Source organism: Macrobrachium nipponense, chromosome 47 (assembly GCF_015104395.2).
Source record: "Macrobrachium nipponense isolate FS-2020 chromosome 47, ASM1510439v2, whole genome shotgun sequence".
NCBI lineage: Eukaryota > Metazoa > Arthropoda > Malacostraca > Decapoda > Palaemonidae > Macrobrachium > Macrobrachium nipponense.
The window spans coordinates 13,766,830-13,781,742 of record NC_087222.1 but is presented as its reverse complement, the minus strand read 5'-3'; the positions used below and the strand labels follow the sequence as shown (position 1 = coordinate 13,781,742).

The following is a 14,913-nucleotide window of genomic DNA, read 5'->3' as shown; positions in this document are numbered from 1 at the left end:
TATTATCATTATATAAATAATTCAAGAAATTCATCTCAATAAGTAGATTTTCAAACACTGTGATCATTTTGTTTTCTTCAGTGTTTAGAGTTCCTCCCAATACCCAACAGATGGCAGCGTTTCTAAATTCCTTCCCATCACCCCCACCCCCACCCCCACCCCCGCCCCCTACCCCTCCCTTCCCGGCCGGTTCCAAAAGAAAACTGACCTTCTGAGCATAGAAAAATATTCCCTATCAGTCAGTTTCTCTGTGCAGTTCGTGGTGTGTTCAAGTGTCGAGTCTAAAGAGGTAGGAGGTGAGTGAATAGGGCCTTGAGTGTTGTATTGTTATAGGTAACTTCGTGTTAAATGTGCCAATAAAGTATTTTGATTTATTTTTGTGGTGGCTTTGGTTTTTATTCAAAAGATTTCTTGCGCATTGGGGGTTGGGTTGTTAGATAGTTATCGGGGAAATAAATGAAGGTTTAAATTTGCTGAAACTGTGAGATAATTTCTTTCAAGTGTCTTTTTATGACAGATGTGCATTAACATTGATATTAAAGCAGGTAGTTGTCAATTTAAGTTCTTAGTGTCAAGGGTTCAAGTCAGGTGAAGGTATCTTGTTATTAAGTAGTTCTACTTTTGACCATTTTAATTTCAATGGTTTCGTGTCATGATGGATGTGGTCATCAAAGTTAAATTGAATGCTAAAGTGAGGTGTTCAAAAGCGTAGTATTAAACTAGATTTAAAGTAATATTTAACTTTGTGAAAACTATTTGAAAGATTTCATGGTATTTACTACGCTGTAGTTATAAGCACTGTTTATTTTCAGATTTTAAGAAATCTCTAGAACTTCTATTGCTTTATAATAAGATTTGATTTTTAGTTACTGAATTTCATAAAGTATATACTTCAGACATGTATTGTCCATATACAATGGTAGGGAGAGTTTTTTTTTTTTTTTTTTTTTTTTTACATTAAATGCTATATTCTGGCGTAAATAAGATAATTCAATTTAATGCTGCATAACTTGGGTTCTTAAGTTATTTTTTTGAATAGTTTTAATAAGACTAGTTTTTATTTAAGTGTCTTAAGACTTCAATGGTTAATTTAAATCGGTTTTGTTAGTTTTTATCTAAGTGTCTTCAGACTTCAATGGTTAATTTAAATCAGTTTTGTTAGTTTTTATCTAAGTGTCTTCAGACTTCAATGGTTAATTTAAATCAGTTTTGTTAAGTATGAATGCGAGTAGTATTTAATATGGACTTTAATGTATTAAACTTGTTGGTGCTTGGTTTTAAGCAATGCTTTTAATCTGTTAAATTAATACGTAAGAAAACCTCGCACTCCTTAATGAGTGAAAATTCCTATTGTTTTCCAGGGACTCTGGGTCAGTTCTGGAAACTTTTCTAAATTGGAGTGAAGAGTTTGAGACCTGCTTCTATAAAGGTAATAACTTTAATAGTCACTAATAATTTGAGGGTCAATGCTTTTATATCTTACATTAAAAGTTCAATGCGCAATGTAAGTGTAGGTATGTTAAAATTACTCTAATTTTAAAATTTTAATTACTTCCAAAGGCTAGTTTTAAGAATGGTACTAGGTTGTGTTAGTGTTGAAGAAAATTATTTGATTAATATAAGCTGTTAGTTTCAATTTTAAGTTTTAAAAGTGACTGACATTGCATTGTTGTTTCTTTTACTGACCGATAAGTTTTAAGATAAATTTAGAATTTGCCTAATTATGGAGAGCTGTGAATGTCAAATAGTTGTAAGTTACTGAATGTCAGTTTTGTCTCAACGTTAATTTTAGACCTACTGAATAGACCTACTGAACTGACCGCTTAACTTTTTTCTGAACTGACCGCTTAACTTTTTCTGTACGCTAAATTTTAGACCTAATTTAATATCTAGCTGGCTTTTCCCGAATGCAAAGTTTTAGACCAAATATAAATCAGGGAATTTAAGAAGACTAAATGAATATCTTTACTTTTCAGGAAGTTTAATTCGATGTGACAGCTTTGTTCTGAGCGCTGCAATACTGAGGTTTGATAACTTTTCTTGACTTTTAACTCTGAGCCTGGCTCATTCTTCAGAATTTCTACTACTGGGAATCTGTTACAACTTATGAAGGCTCGTGTGCCTCGTGCTGACTGAGATTTGGTTGGGTATCTTGCAACCGATCTACTTCCAGTAAGTTTCTCTGGACTTCCACTAGACTCTGTATATTGTCATTCAGAGGATAATTTTCTAATATGTAACTTTTGAATATTTTTGTTACGTACTTGCACTTAATGCTGTAACTTTAGTTAGATTACTGTACCAAAATTTTTTCTTCACAAACTTTTTTTTCACAATAAACCAGTATTACTCTTTATTGCTTAGCATCGTTTAAGTGTAGTAATAAGTGTTTTTATAAGGTCTCTTACAAATAAATTTGAGTATCTTGGTTCTCATAGATTTATTTCTTAGCATCCTACTATTGTATGTCTTTAGTAATTTACTAAAGTTTTAAAATATGTATTTTGAAAAACCACATTTTGTCTAAATCTGTCGTGCAAAATGTGGTTTTAAACTTAAAATGATTCGCTACCATAGTAAAATTACAGTTTAAAATTTAACTTATGCTATTTTCTAGTTTTCTGGACTAATATTATTGTCACAAATCTTCAATTCTTTAATCCAAAATCTTAGTTTTTTGTTTCACTATTGTATTTTCTATGTACAGAGTTTTATAAATTAATAACTAATTACTTTCTAATCAGTCTTTTAGTAGTGTTATTTTAATGGCACTTACTTCATTGCCTGAAGATTTAATAAAAATTTGTTCAGTTTTATTAACGAAGTGTGAAAATATTTAAAACTACTATAATTAAGCGTGAGTTCAGGAGATAGGAGAGAATTGACTGCCTAGTGTAAGTATGAATGTTCTAAATGTTCTAAATAATTCCAGAGGGATTGCATTAAAAGGAAAGTCTGTCAAAAGGCAGTAAGCCAAGAACACTAATCTTATGCAGAAACTGATCTAGGTAAGACCTCTAGTGTATCTCTGAAGTATTTTAAGACCGTTAGCTATTAACGGTCATCATTTGAAGCCAGGCAGTGCTAGTTGGTAGTACCTTTCCTTACGGGTGACAAAGGCAACACTTTTTACTTCTAGTTAAAAACTACACTAATGTATGAACGATGGAAGTAACTATCAGATAGTGAAAGTAGACACGCTAATTTACTATGTTAAATTTTCAGCCTGAAGTTTCACTGGTCTAACAAGTGTTTTATCACTAGTTTCACTGGTCTAGTTTGTCGTCGTGAACGTAGTTATGTAGACTTTGAATTTGTGGAAAGCCATATTTGGTTATATACTTCCTCCTAAAATTTCCGCGGTGGCATGATCGGTATGGTCTTGACCTGCCACCTCTATGACCGCGAGTTAGTTTCTCGGGCATTCCATTGAGTCGTCAGAGATTTGTCTCTGGTGATAGTTCACCCTCGACGTTGTTCGGAAGTCACGTAAAGCCGTTGGTCCCGTTGCTGAATAACCACTGGTTCCATGCAAAGTAAAAACCCTATATAAAACAACTCCTTTCTAAAACTTGGTGTGCCAATGCTATTATTGAGGTTGATGCAAACTATTGTTCTTTTCAAATGAAGACTAGAAGGGACGTGGAATACCTGGGAATGTTAATAAATTAATTCTAAATTTTGAGAAATTCTTGTTATATCGAGGAAAACTACTAACAAGGAATTCCTCCTCGAGGAAACTTTGAACCAGGAACAATTATTCCTAATGAATGTAGTATCTCCAAAAAGGACAATTTCGATTAGAATTCAAAGGATTCTCAACGTTACTGCGAATCCCAAATTTTGAGACTTAAACTCGAGAAACTTTCAGCCTTCTGTCATTTGCTAATTTTTGGATCGAAAATGAAAGTAATACTTATGGGAAACGATAAGTCTTTAATGCATTCATTCTCTTAAAGACTAGTTCGTCCTTTCCCCTTAATTGCTTGTTAAAGCCTCCATGAATATTGGTAATCCTGCCTCCTCTATGGACAAGGAGGGGCAGCCAAAGTTTGCTACCAGAACGAAGAACTTATTCCCTTTGTTGAAAACTGTTCACGTTCTTCAGAATGCCCTATCAAGTTTGTTTTTGGATACACAGAACTTCCTTAATAGCAATCGTATATATCGATGCAGGATTTATACGTCGTCTTGCTAAAACAAGATATGATAGTTTCGTCTTCAAACAACCAAGATATGGTGGTTTCGTCTTCAAACAACCGAACTTTATTCAAGGATTCTCACAGCACTCCATAGATGTACTATTTAGCGAACGTACATAATCTTGAGAAAGCATTACTTGATAAAACGATTTCTTGTATTTGGTATTACTAGCACGTATTAATAACAAGCAGAAATCTTCATTGTATTACTAGTATCGCTTTTCGTCATATATAAATATGATCTTCAGGGTGATTTTATTTGATTTACATTAAGCGCGAGGCCTATGAGAGTTACTATAGTCAGCCATTCAAAACTTTTTTTTACATTTTCTAAAAGTAAAAAATTGTATTCGAAAATTTATTTTGGAATATTTGGGAACAAAGAAAAGATAACTCTCTCTCTCTCTCTCTCTCTCTCTCTCTCTCTCTCTCTCTCTCTCTCCTTCCTTTCTATGTTCCATAGGCACGAATTTGTCCTGAAGTTTTAACATGAAACGTAAAGGCTTGAGTTCAAATTCTGGTTTTCCGGGCTCGTCATTTATTACTATTAGTTATTATTGTTATTATTACTATTGTTATTATTGTTATTGTTAATTATTATTATCAATCACTTACAAGATGAAACCTCTTCATAAGGAACAATCCTAACACAGGAACCACAGATTTAAAGTTCAAGCTCTCAAAGAATATTGAGGTGTTCGCTTTGAAAGAATAACAGAAGGCAATAAAAGGGGGAAATACAGAAAGCGAAGATCATTTATTAGCAAAATTGGTAAACTGACAAATGATTGAATAGATAAATTAAATATTGTTCGAAAATCTGGTGCTAGAAAATAACAGATGTTGTCACATTTGCTGTTCAGCTAATTGGCTTATCCTAACTTTTCACCCTACAGTTATGCATCAATGCGTATTTGTATTAATTTGATATATAATATATTGAAAGCTCCAGGGGGAAGTCCCACATACCCCCACCCCCATCAGCCCCCAACAGACTGGTTTCAGAAGGCTTCCGTAACAGTCTCTTTAAATAAATCAAGATTTTTTGACCCATTTTATTTTACGATTAAAAAGCCGATTAATTTATGTATCTTAATTATTATTATATGGAATTTTGAAGAGCATTCCATTCATTTTATTTGTCCATTCATTTACATGTTATAAACTTTTTTTACTTAATACAGGAGGTAACCATAATCTTTATAGAAATTTCTGAAAACGAGTTTCCGTCTCACCAAGGAACTGGAAGTCGTTTATGAAGAGGCTTTGCCAAAACCCAAAGATTTCAGCCAATGAAAGGAGGCGTTAGAAACAGTGGTGACGGTATAGGCCTCTGATTGGTCAAAGGAATTCCTCCCGCCCCGCCCCGCCCCCCAACCCCTCCCTCTTTTGTAAGGCTCAGTGTAGTGGGCGTTTTTGTAAAGCAGATGCTCGACCGATAAAGGAAATGACTTTAAGCAAAGAAGGCGGCTTTTTTAAGTTAGTTGTTCTAACATTTCTTAGGGGATATTGTCGGTGCTGTAGGTTTTCTAATGCTTGGTGAACCATTGACTAGCGCGGAAGAGTCCTTCGAAGGAAGGAGTGTTGTGGTCATAGGATCTAGAATTTTGCAGTTTTCAAATAGTTTGCAGATTGGAAAGTCCTTCGGAGCTGGAAGGCCACAGTGTCATTCTTAAAAGTTGACTTGCATACTTTTTCAAAGATTGATGTACCCAATTTCTCGGAAAATTCTGAGGTTCTTGAACAAACTATTTTGGATGAGGATCCATAGCAGAAGGTTCTCATAAGTGTAGTAAGGTCTGAAGGTGGTATACTACGTGACACCTGATGTGGATAACTGGATTCTTTAAAACAAAAACAAAAATAAAACAAAAAATACACACAAACACAGACAGACACAGACAGACCACCTCCTCAGACAGCCTTTGACGATCTCGGGCAATGGGTTCTTAAGGATCCAGCCATCTCGAAAAAACACCTCGTAGTTTTTAAAGATACTGAGACGGCCCCCGGACAGAAAAGCGCGGACGGACGGCAAAGCCATCTATCTATCTCAATAGTTTTCTTTGACAGAAACCCAATGAAAAATAAGGTTTGTTCAGACACCTCAATGGACGAGAACTGATCGTAACTTTCTTGGGTGTGACTTTAATCCTTCCATGAATCGCTATTTTAAAAGTTGACTCCTAGAAAGAACCCACACCACTCAAGATGTCGAATTTTAGCGTCTGCCTCCTTCAGGCTCTCAAGTTCTCCCTCGGGGGATTATGTCCGTTGTCTTCTTCATTGGGGCATAATGAGGTAATTATTGGAGATGTGGCATCCATGTTTATCCACAGCGTGTAATCAAATTATATACTACAAGTAGCATGACAATTAGACGAATAATAAAGTTATTTATTTCTTGCAATATACATTTCATGACTTAAGGATTTGTTTTTTCTCCTAAACGCAAATGGGATATTGAGACAGTAGTCTGTACGACGAGAGAGAGAGAGAGAGAGAGAGAGAGAGAAGAGAGAGAAGAGAGAGAGAGTGGGAGAGGAGAGAGAGAGAGAGAAACTGGTACACACACACACACACACACAAACTGTGTATTCATCTAATTAGACGACGTCCGATATTTATTACCGTAATATCATATTCTCCCATCCATATGATTCCGTTGAAGTACGTTTTGAAAATACGGATACGTATAGAAAAGTGATGATTACACGACTTTAACGAAACTAGTGGAACTTTCTCTCTCTCCACACTACAAATTCAATTATTCAATGTTAACTTCTCCCCAAATGATGATAGCAAATTAGCAATCCTGCTCGCCCATTACTCGAGAAACACATATTATGACGCGTAATTTTCCTTCCTTAAAACACCGTTCAGAATGTGCGCATGAAGAACCATGCTATGTGGACACCTCCATTATGGTCGAGAATCGCCTGAATGCAAAGAGATTTTACCCCTAAAGTTTCTTTACCGATGATACTGTTATATGCCATGAATTGGGCCAGCTTCTATCCATCATAGTTTTTCTGGAGATCGTTTATAAAGCATTACTTTTTATCAGAAGAATTCGAAGAAGAAGAGCAACATTCGCTTTTGTTCATATAAATTTTGTTGTCAGAGAGAATCTGGTGCTGGAGGCCGTTTTCCTTGAAGTTAATTGCTAATTACAATAACCATTATTATTACCGCTATATATAAAGTTTAAACGATGTAGATCTTACCCTGTGTGTTTATGACCAACGTCCTCAGATTCTGTGGAAAAAACTGCTTTATTTAATATCTTTGGATGATGGAGCCATGCTGTCCAATTGTGGAGACCGGGGAGGGGGGAGAGAGTTGACTATTCCCTTGCAGGCCGCAGGGAACACATATCAAGAGGAAGTGATCTAAGGCACCATGAGGAGGACCCAGTATGCAAAGGGGCACACTGTTCTAGTGTGTATCCAAACACACAAATTCGATTATACAGCATAACACCGGCCTCCCCCCCACCCACCCCCCCCCCCCCCCCCCCTACCCCCCTCAAGCCTTGCTGGAGACTTCGGCCTGTCTTACTGGCGATTAGGTAAGTACAAACCATACTTTATTTTATTACGAATTTTCCATGCATTTCCTTCCGTTAATGAATAATACATGAACTGAGTATCTTGCTCTCTAGTAACTGAAATGCGGAAGGAATAGTAGTGTATTCATCTCCCTCTCTCTGTCTCTTCATGTGAAATTCCAGAATTAGTTGTTAATAACAACTTGTTATATATACTAGAAACGACGTGTGGTGAGAGAGAGAGAGAGAGAGAGAGAGAGAGAGAGAGAGAGAGAGAGAGAGAGACAAGTAGGGAATATATCTTAGTTTACCAAACCACTGAGCTGATATTTTGACGTGGCTAGGAACCAATTGGTCACCTAGCAACGGGACCTGCAGCTTTTTGTGGGATCCGAACCACATTATATGGAGAAGTGAATTTCTATCATCAGAAATAAATTCTTCTGATTCTGCGTTGGCCGAGGCGGAGAATTGAATTTCGACCACTTGGATTGGCCCAGCCGAGCGCGAAAACCACTCGTCCAAACGAAGAAAACTGAGAGAGAGAGAGAGAGAGAGAGACTGACTCTTACACATGTTTTGCCTGATCGCTACGGCGGCAGATACCTAGTAAGGCTAATTTTTTAAAGCTGCAAAACTCTGTTCGGTTTTTGACCAAGTGCAAAGATTGATGCTTTGATATTTTGGGGAGAAGGGATCTGGTTGGAGGTGGTGACATAGATAGAGGTACTAATATGTGCTTGTTCTGTTATCATTTTATTTTTATTCCTACTTATTAAGTGACAGAAGCTCTCTCTCTCTCTCTCTCTCTCTCTCTCTCTCTCTCTCTCTCTCCCCTGGCTCCGTGCCTATCCAAAAAGCTGTGTAATGGAGAACTATTTGAAGAGCGAATTACTAAAGAATATTGTTAAACAGAGAGAGAGAGAGAGAGAGAGAGAGAGAGAGAGAGAGAGAGAGAGATAATGCACGTACGCTACATTAAGATAGCAGTCATAGCACCACCTTTCCATTGGTTAGTACTAGTTGAGAACTTGAGAGGCGAAGGAAATCACTTGACAGTAAAGATGAAGTTAACTAAAATATCGGTCAAACTTTAATCTTTGCGACTGAGAATGAATACATGTAAATATCCCCCGACTACAACCCATTGTTGTAATGATAATAATAACTGAAAAAAAGGAAATCGTTTCTACCATCCGAATGTGACTTCGACTTAATCGAAAACCAACTATAGTACTATGCATTCGATACCGTGTATTCATATAACCGTGATCGCCATTGTTGACGTCAACCTCTGCTTCTATATCGTGATCTTGGACTCCAGTTCCATTCGTCTCTGTTATCATATCTGATTTGTGATAATAGAGCCTTTTTAACCTGTTAGCAAATGATCCCCCACAACACCTCAGTTGCCAAGTCCGGGAAATGGTTGCTATCGAATGTCCACCTCAGTTGCTATTCTCTGTCTGTCTGTCTGTGTCTGTCTGTCTGTCTGTCTGTCTGACCACGCTTCTCAGATTTATACGTTCCATTTAATAAGCTTTTGAAACACCAAGAGAGAGAGAGAGAGAGAGGGGGGGGGGGCAAATTCCTCCTCATTGAAATGGATGTCATATGTAGTATTCGGGGAAGGACTGGGTCCACTCTTGCCCCCACCTGCAAGAAAGTTCTTTTCTCTCTGCTACTTATTTTCGTTTTTCAAACTTTTGCCTTTGAGAATTGATTGATGGAGTGTTTTGTACTCGACTGCAAAGACTCATTTTGCCATCAGGGGAATATTCCAAACCCATAAGATAATGTGTCTATTAATCATCCTCTCTCTCTCTCACACACACACACACACACAGCAGCAGATTCACCGAAACATAATCCATATTACTAGGCCTACTGGTCTATTTGTGATTTCAGGAAGTCTATGATACTAAAAGAGATAGATAAGGGCGCTCGCTCGCTCTCTCTCACAGCAGCAGATTCACCGTAACCTAATCCATATCACTAGGCCTACTGGTCTATTTGTGATTTCAGAAAATCTGATGCAAGAGCCTCACTCCACCAGACTTTCAACTGAATTCGTTTCTTTCTTTTCGAAGTTGGGGAGGAGGCGGCCATATATATCTGTCGTATTTGCATAATATTTCCTTGTTTATGATAACGTTTGAGAAAAGGCTCTTTTTGTCTGGCTGTGAGGGTCATAAGTTAGTTGTTAGCTTGGTTTGTTCCATAAAGCTAAGCTGTTAGATTTTTTTTTTTGGGGGGGGGCTTTATATACCAACCTTTCTGGTTCTTCGTATTTCCACATATCAAAATTTATAGTTTACTCATCGGAAAATCTCGTATTGTCAGAAAAGTATTTATAACAGTTCAGATTATTATTATTATATTATTATTATTATTATTATTATATTATTATTATTATTATTATTATTATTATTATGATTATTATTGTTATTATTGTTATTATTATTATTATTTTGTTCTAAGCAAACCATGGAGGTACCGGCACAAATGTTATATATATATATATATATATATATATATATATATATATATATCTATATATATATATCTAATAAAAGGAGCCCATAAAAACACCAAAATGTAGAGAGAAAAGTACTATATTTCAGAGACTGCTGTCTCTCTCTTCAGGTATATGAATGAGAAAAGTTTACAGAAAAGGTGGTATTTATACCAAGAGATTCGTCCACAAGTAAGCCAATTTAGGTCACCCCCATTGATAATCTTCCTTTAATCTTCTTAAGCGTTGGTTGAATGAACCACTGCGTCGACGATGTCTGATGTCCAATTCCCTTTTGAGATGTTCATTACCTGCTTCTCTTTTATTAAGGCCGATTCCATCATTTGACTCTTGTACGGCAGTTGCTGCTATAAATTACACGTGACATATTCCAGTTTATTCTATGGTTATGTTCATTTATATGATTGAAAATAGCCGAGTTCTGTTGTCCATACCTAACTGACCGTTTGTGTTGTATTAATCTCTGGGGAAGTGATTTACCTGTAAATCCGATGTAAGATTGGTCACAGTCCTGGCATGGGATCTCATATACCCCAGAGTGTTTGGGCGAGTCTTTTGTTGGACGTTAATCAGGGATTTGGCTAAGGTATTTGGGTAGGTAAATGCAAAGGGTTGGATTTCCCAAGGGTGTGAGTTACTCTCTTAATCGTCTCCAGGTGGGGAATTTTTATTTTATTGTTGGGTGTGTCTCTGGTCTTGTCTTTAGGGGGTCGGTAGAAAATTACGTTTGCTTTTGAATTGCTTTCTCAATTATATGGTCAGGATACTATAATTGAGAAAGCAATCAAAAGCAAACGTAATTTTGTACCGACCCCCTAAAGACAAGACCAGAGACACACCCAACAATAAAATAAAAATTAAATTCCCCCACCTGAGACGATAAGAGAGTAACTCACACCCTTTTGGAAATCCAACCCTTTTGCATTTACCTACCCCAAATACCTTAGCCAAATCCCTGATTAACGTTTCCAACAAAAGACATCGCCCAAACACTGTGGTATATGAGATCCCATGCCAGGACTGTGACCAATCTTACATCGGATTTACAGGTAAATCACTTCCCCAGAGATTAATACAACACAAACGGTCAGTTAGGTTATGGACAACAGACAGTCGGCTATTTTCAATCATATAAATGAACATAACCATAGAATAAACTGAATATGTCACGTGTAATTTATAGCAGCAACTGCCGGTACAAGAGTCAAATGATGGAATCGGCCTTAATAAAAGAGAAGCAGGTAATGAACATCTCAAAAGGGAATTGGACATCAGACATCGTCGACGCAGTGTTCATTCAACCAACGCTTAAGAAGATTAAAGGAAGATTATCAGCGGGGTGACTAAATTGGCTTACTTGTGGACGAATCTCTTGGTATAAATACCACCTTTTCTGTAAACTTTTCTCATTCATATACCTGAAGAGAGAGACAGCAGTCTCTGAAATATAGTACTTTTCTCTCTACATTTTGGTGTTTTTATGGGCTCCTTTTATTAGATGGAATTCTGTTGTTACAGAACACTTTTACCAGTCATTATATATATATATATATATATATATATTATATATATATATATATATATATATATATATATATATTACCGTAATTCCTGTTTGTTATTATTATTTCTCTTAAGGAAAGCCTCTAGTACCATGTCTCAAAACCTCGTATATCTCGCTAAACCTCTCTCTCCTCCTCTCTCTCTCGTCAGTAATTGCGTAAAATGATTTGACCAACGCCTCTCCTCCTCCTCCTCCTCCTCCTCCTCTTCCTCTTCCTCTTCCTCTTCCTCTTCCTACCCCCATGAATCATTAGATCCTCTCCTAATTCATTATAGGTCCTTTCCATTTCGATTGTATATATGTGCTTACTATATCATTTATATGTATACATATTATAGTGTCAAAGTCAACCTTAGATATGAAATATTTTTAGTTTTATCCCGCTATTTTGTTAGAGCCATTAACCCTGTATATATGGCTTTGATACGGGAATGTTTAATAAATGTGATGACATTGTAGTTGCAGTCATTATGTGTAGATTGATATATTCATCTTGGTCTGCAATAGGCCGAATAGCTTCTTCCTGCTTGTGAATGGTGATTCAGTCCTCCTGAGACACAATATACCTGTCTGGCTGTTGATGACCTCTTGTTCTTAAGGTATTTAGACTTTTAGACACCATGTCTGGGCATGTGTGTGGTTCCTTTGGCACCATCAAGACTGGTAGTACGCCTGTCTGCCCAACCACGATTCGCATTTTATTACAATTACAGTATTAACATTTTTATTACAGTTACAGTTTTTAAACATTTTAATTACAAGTACAAGTTTTAAAACATTTTTATTACAAGTACAGTTTTAAATTTGATGTTTTTTTTTTTTTCCTTTTTCCCCCACACCCCTTCATTTTCCCCATTCTCTTCCTCGTGTTCTGAAGCCATCAGTCCTCCCCCCCAACTCCCCAGTCAGGCGTTTGTGCACGAAACGAACTTATTATGATAATAGTAGTATTCGGACACTTAACCTGACCTGTATTGAGTCCGACAGAGTGGAGTCTCTTCTTCATTATCTTTACCTCACTACAGGTTCATGACCTGGGGAGAGAGAGAGAGAGAGAGAGAGAGAGAGAGAGGGTTGTTTTTCGTCACCTTAAGAGTACTTGAAGTTGTCCCAGAGCGAAATGGTTCAGAGAGAGAGGAATGAAAGATATCCGAAATAGGAGGAAGCCATTCTGTAAAAGCGAATTATGAGTGATAATGAACGAATAAGGAAAGATAATTATTAGTGAGAGAGAGAGAGAGAGAGAGAGAGAGAGAGAGAGAGAGAGAGAGAGAAGGTATGACAGACGTCTTGTGTGGGTGTTTGTCTCTCGGGGAAAGTTTTACTGGGGGGGAGGGTCACTATATAGTATTATAATGTCACTTGGCCTGTGTTTGTCCTCTCTAATCTGTTTGTGTGTTTAATCTGTCTGTCACTCATTAGGTGCATGCGGCATGCCGAAGAGTTGGTGCATGATAGGTCTAGGTTTCTACCTTCTAGAAGTTGCGTAAGAGCTAGGCGTTTTTAATATGGTTTTTAACTTCCGTTTTTCTTGTAATATGTATGTTGTATTATTATTATTATTATTTAAAAAGATGCCTTAGAATAAGGCAGTTTCGGTAGAGCTGGAGATGGGGTGGGAAGTGGTTGGTCGTTGGATGGGAGAGAAATGGTTGAGGGGGGAGGGGGTGGAAGAAGAGGGTTTGGGGGGAGGGTATTTCTCCTTGCCAGGGTCTCTTCTAATGAGGAAAGTTGGAGGAGGAGGAGGAAGTGGGTGAGAGGGAATTGCTAGCCACTTTAGATTAGATCAATGTCCCAGGAAATTCGTCAGCGCTACGTTTACTTGAACCTTACACAAGTTCACAGTTTGGGCTGGAATTTGAAAAATAACTGCAAAGAAGCATTGAATACAGTGCCAAAGCAGTGGAATACCGTCGTCATGGTTTCTTAGTGATTGTATAATAAGCATTTCTGCTCCATAATTCTCGAGAGAAGCTATCTGTATCGACATTCCTCTCTTTTGGGCCCATCGGTCTAAAAGTCCCGGCAGATCATGTGGTGTGCTTGCAAGCACGCCATTATAGTGAAATAAGTCTATACGCATCATTCATTTAAAAGAAAAAAACTAATGTTGTTTTGCTTTCATTGGTTGCTTGGCCGCTGTGTATCGTCTAAAGTTGCATTTTGTTTGCAATATATTAAGCTGTGTAACATGTTTTGTGGTGAGACTAGTACTAAGTCTATTGTTTTCAAATCCAGTCTAGCGATCGAGTTCCATCGGCTTGTATAAATGGCGCAATTTTACACCTAAACGAAAGAGAGAGAGAGAGAGAGAGAGAGAGAGAGAGAGAGAGCTCAAATCTTGCTTTTTTTCGCCATCTTGTCTGGTGGCCACATGGCCAGACAAGGCAAGTTTATTACCTTGCACATATCTCGCAAGCTATTATGTTTTGACTTAATATATAGTATAATAATATCTCCTGTTTGTTGGTTCATAAGTTTATTGCATTAATTTACATATTATAAAATGGCGTGTGGTCGGTCATTCTTGCTAACTTTAATATTAGCCGCTTAAAGAAGTTAAGTGTCATGGCGGACGATTAGGATGGGGGATTAGACCTACTATAATAATATTAAATTGTAGACCGTCTTTACGACGGAAATCGCCAGGAAACCCTCGTGGTTTTCTGTTCGTCGTTTTGGTAAACTTCTTGACACCAATTTTTTAAGAAAAATAATTTTGTAACAGAATTAAATTTATTGCTGGCGCAGATCATTCAACCTTTTGCGTAAAGTAGATTTAGGAGACATTTTTTTTATCTGTAAATAATATTACCATCCGTTGTGCAGTGAATTTGATGTCATTATGTAATAGTTGCTACTTCATTCAACTTAGGATTCCAGTCATTATTCCTTTAGATGGAATCTATTCCGGTGTTTCCCCCACCCCCGCGATTTGAAAAGTGACTTGGTGATGATGGTTCGTAACGCCATGTTTGCGAAAGTATATGTCGTTCAAAATTCCCTATTGTTTTTTTGTTCATTTTCTTATGCTTTTGTCGTTTCATTTCCATTTTGCAAT

General features: G+C 37.0%; 1 long non-coding RNA gene across 1 annotated transcript; it reads left to right on the top strand.

Moving 5' to 3' along the window:
• Positions 1–255: 255 nt before the first annotated feature.
• Positions 256–2,430, top strand: LOC135204454 (uncharacterized). The gene is made up of 3 exons (XR_010312230.1): positions 256–296; positions 1,362–1,429; positions 1,977–2,430. It is a non-coding gene; the product is annotated as an uncharacterized LOC135204454 (long non-coding RNA).
• The last annotated feature ends 12,483 nt before the right edge of the window (positions 2,431–14,913 follow it).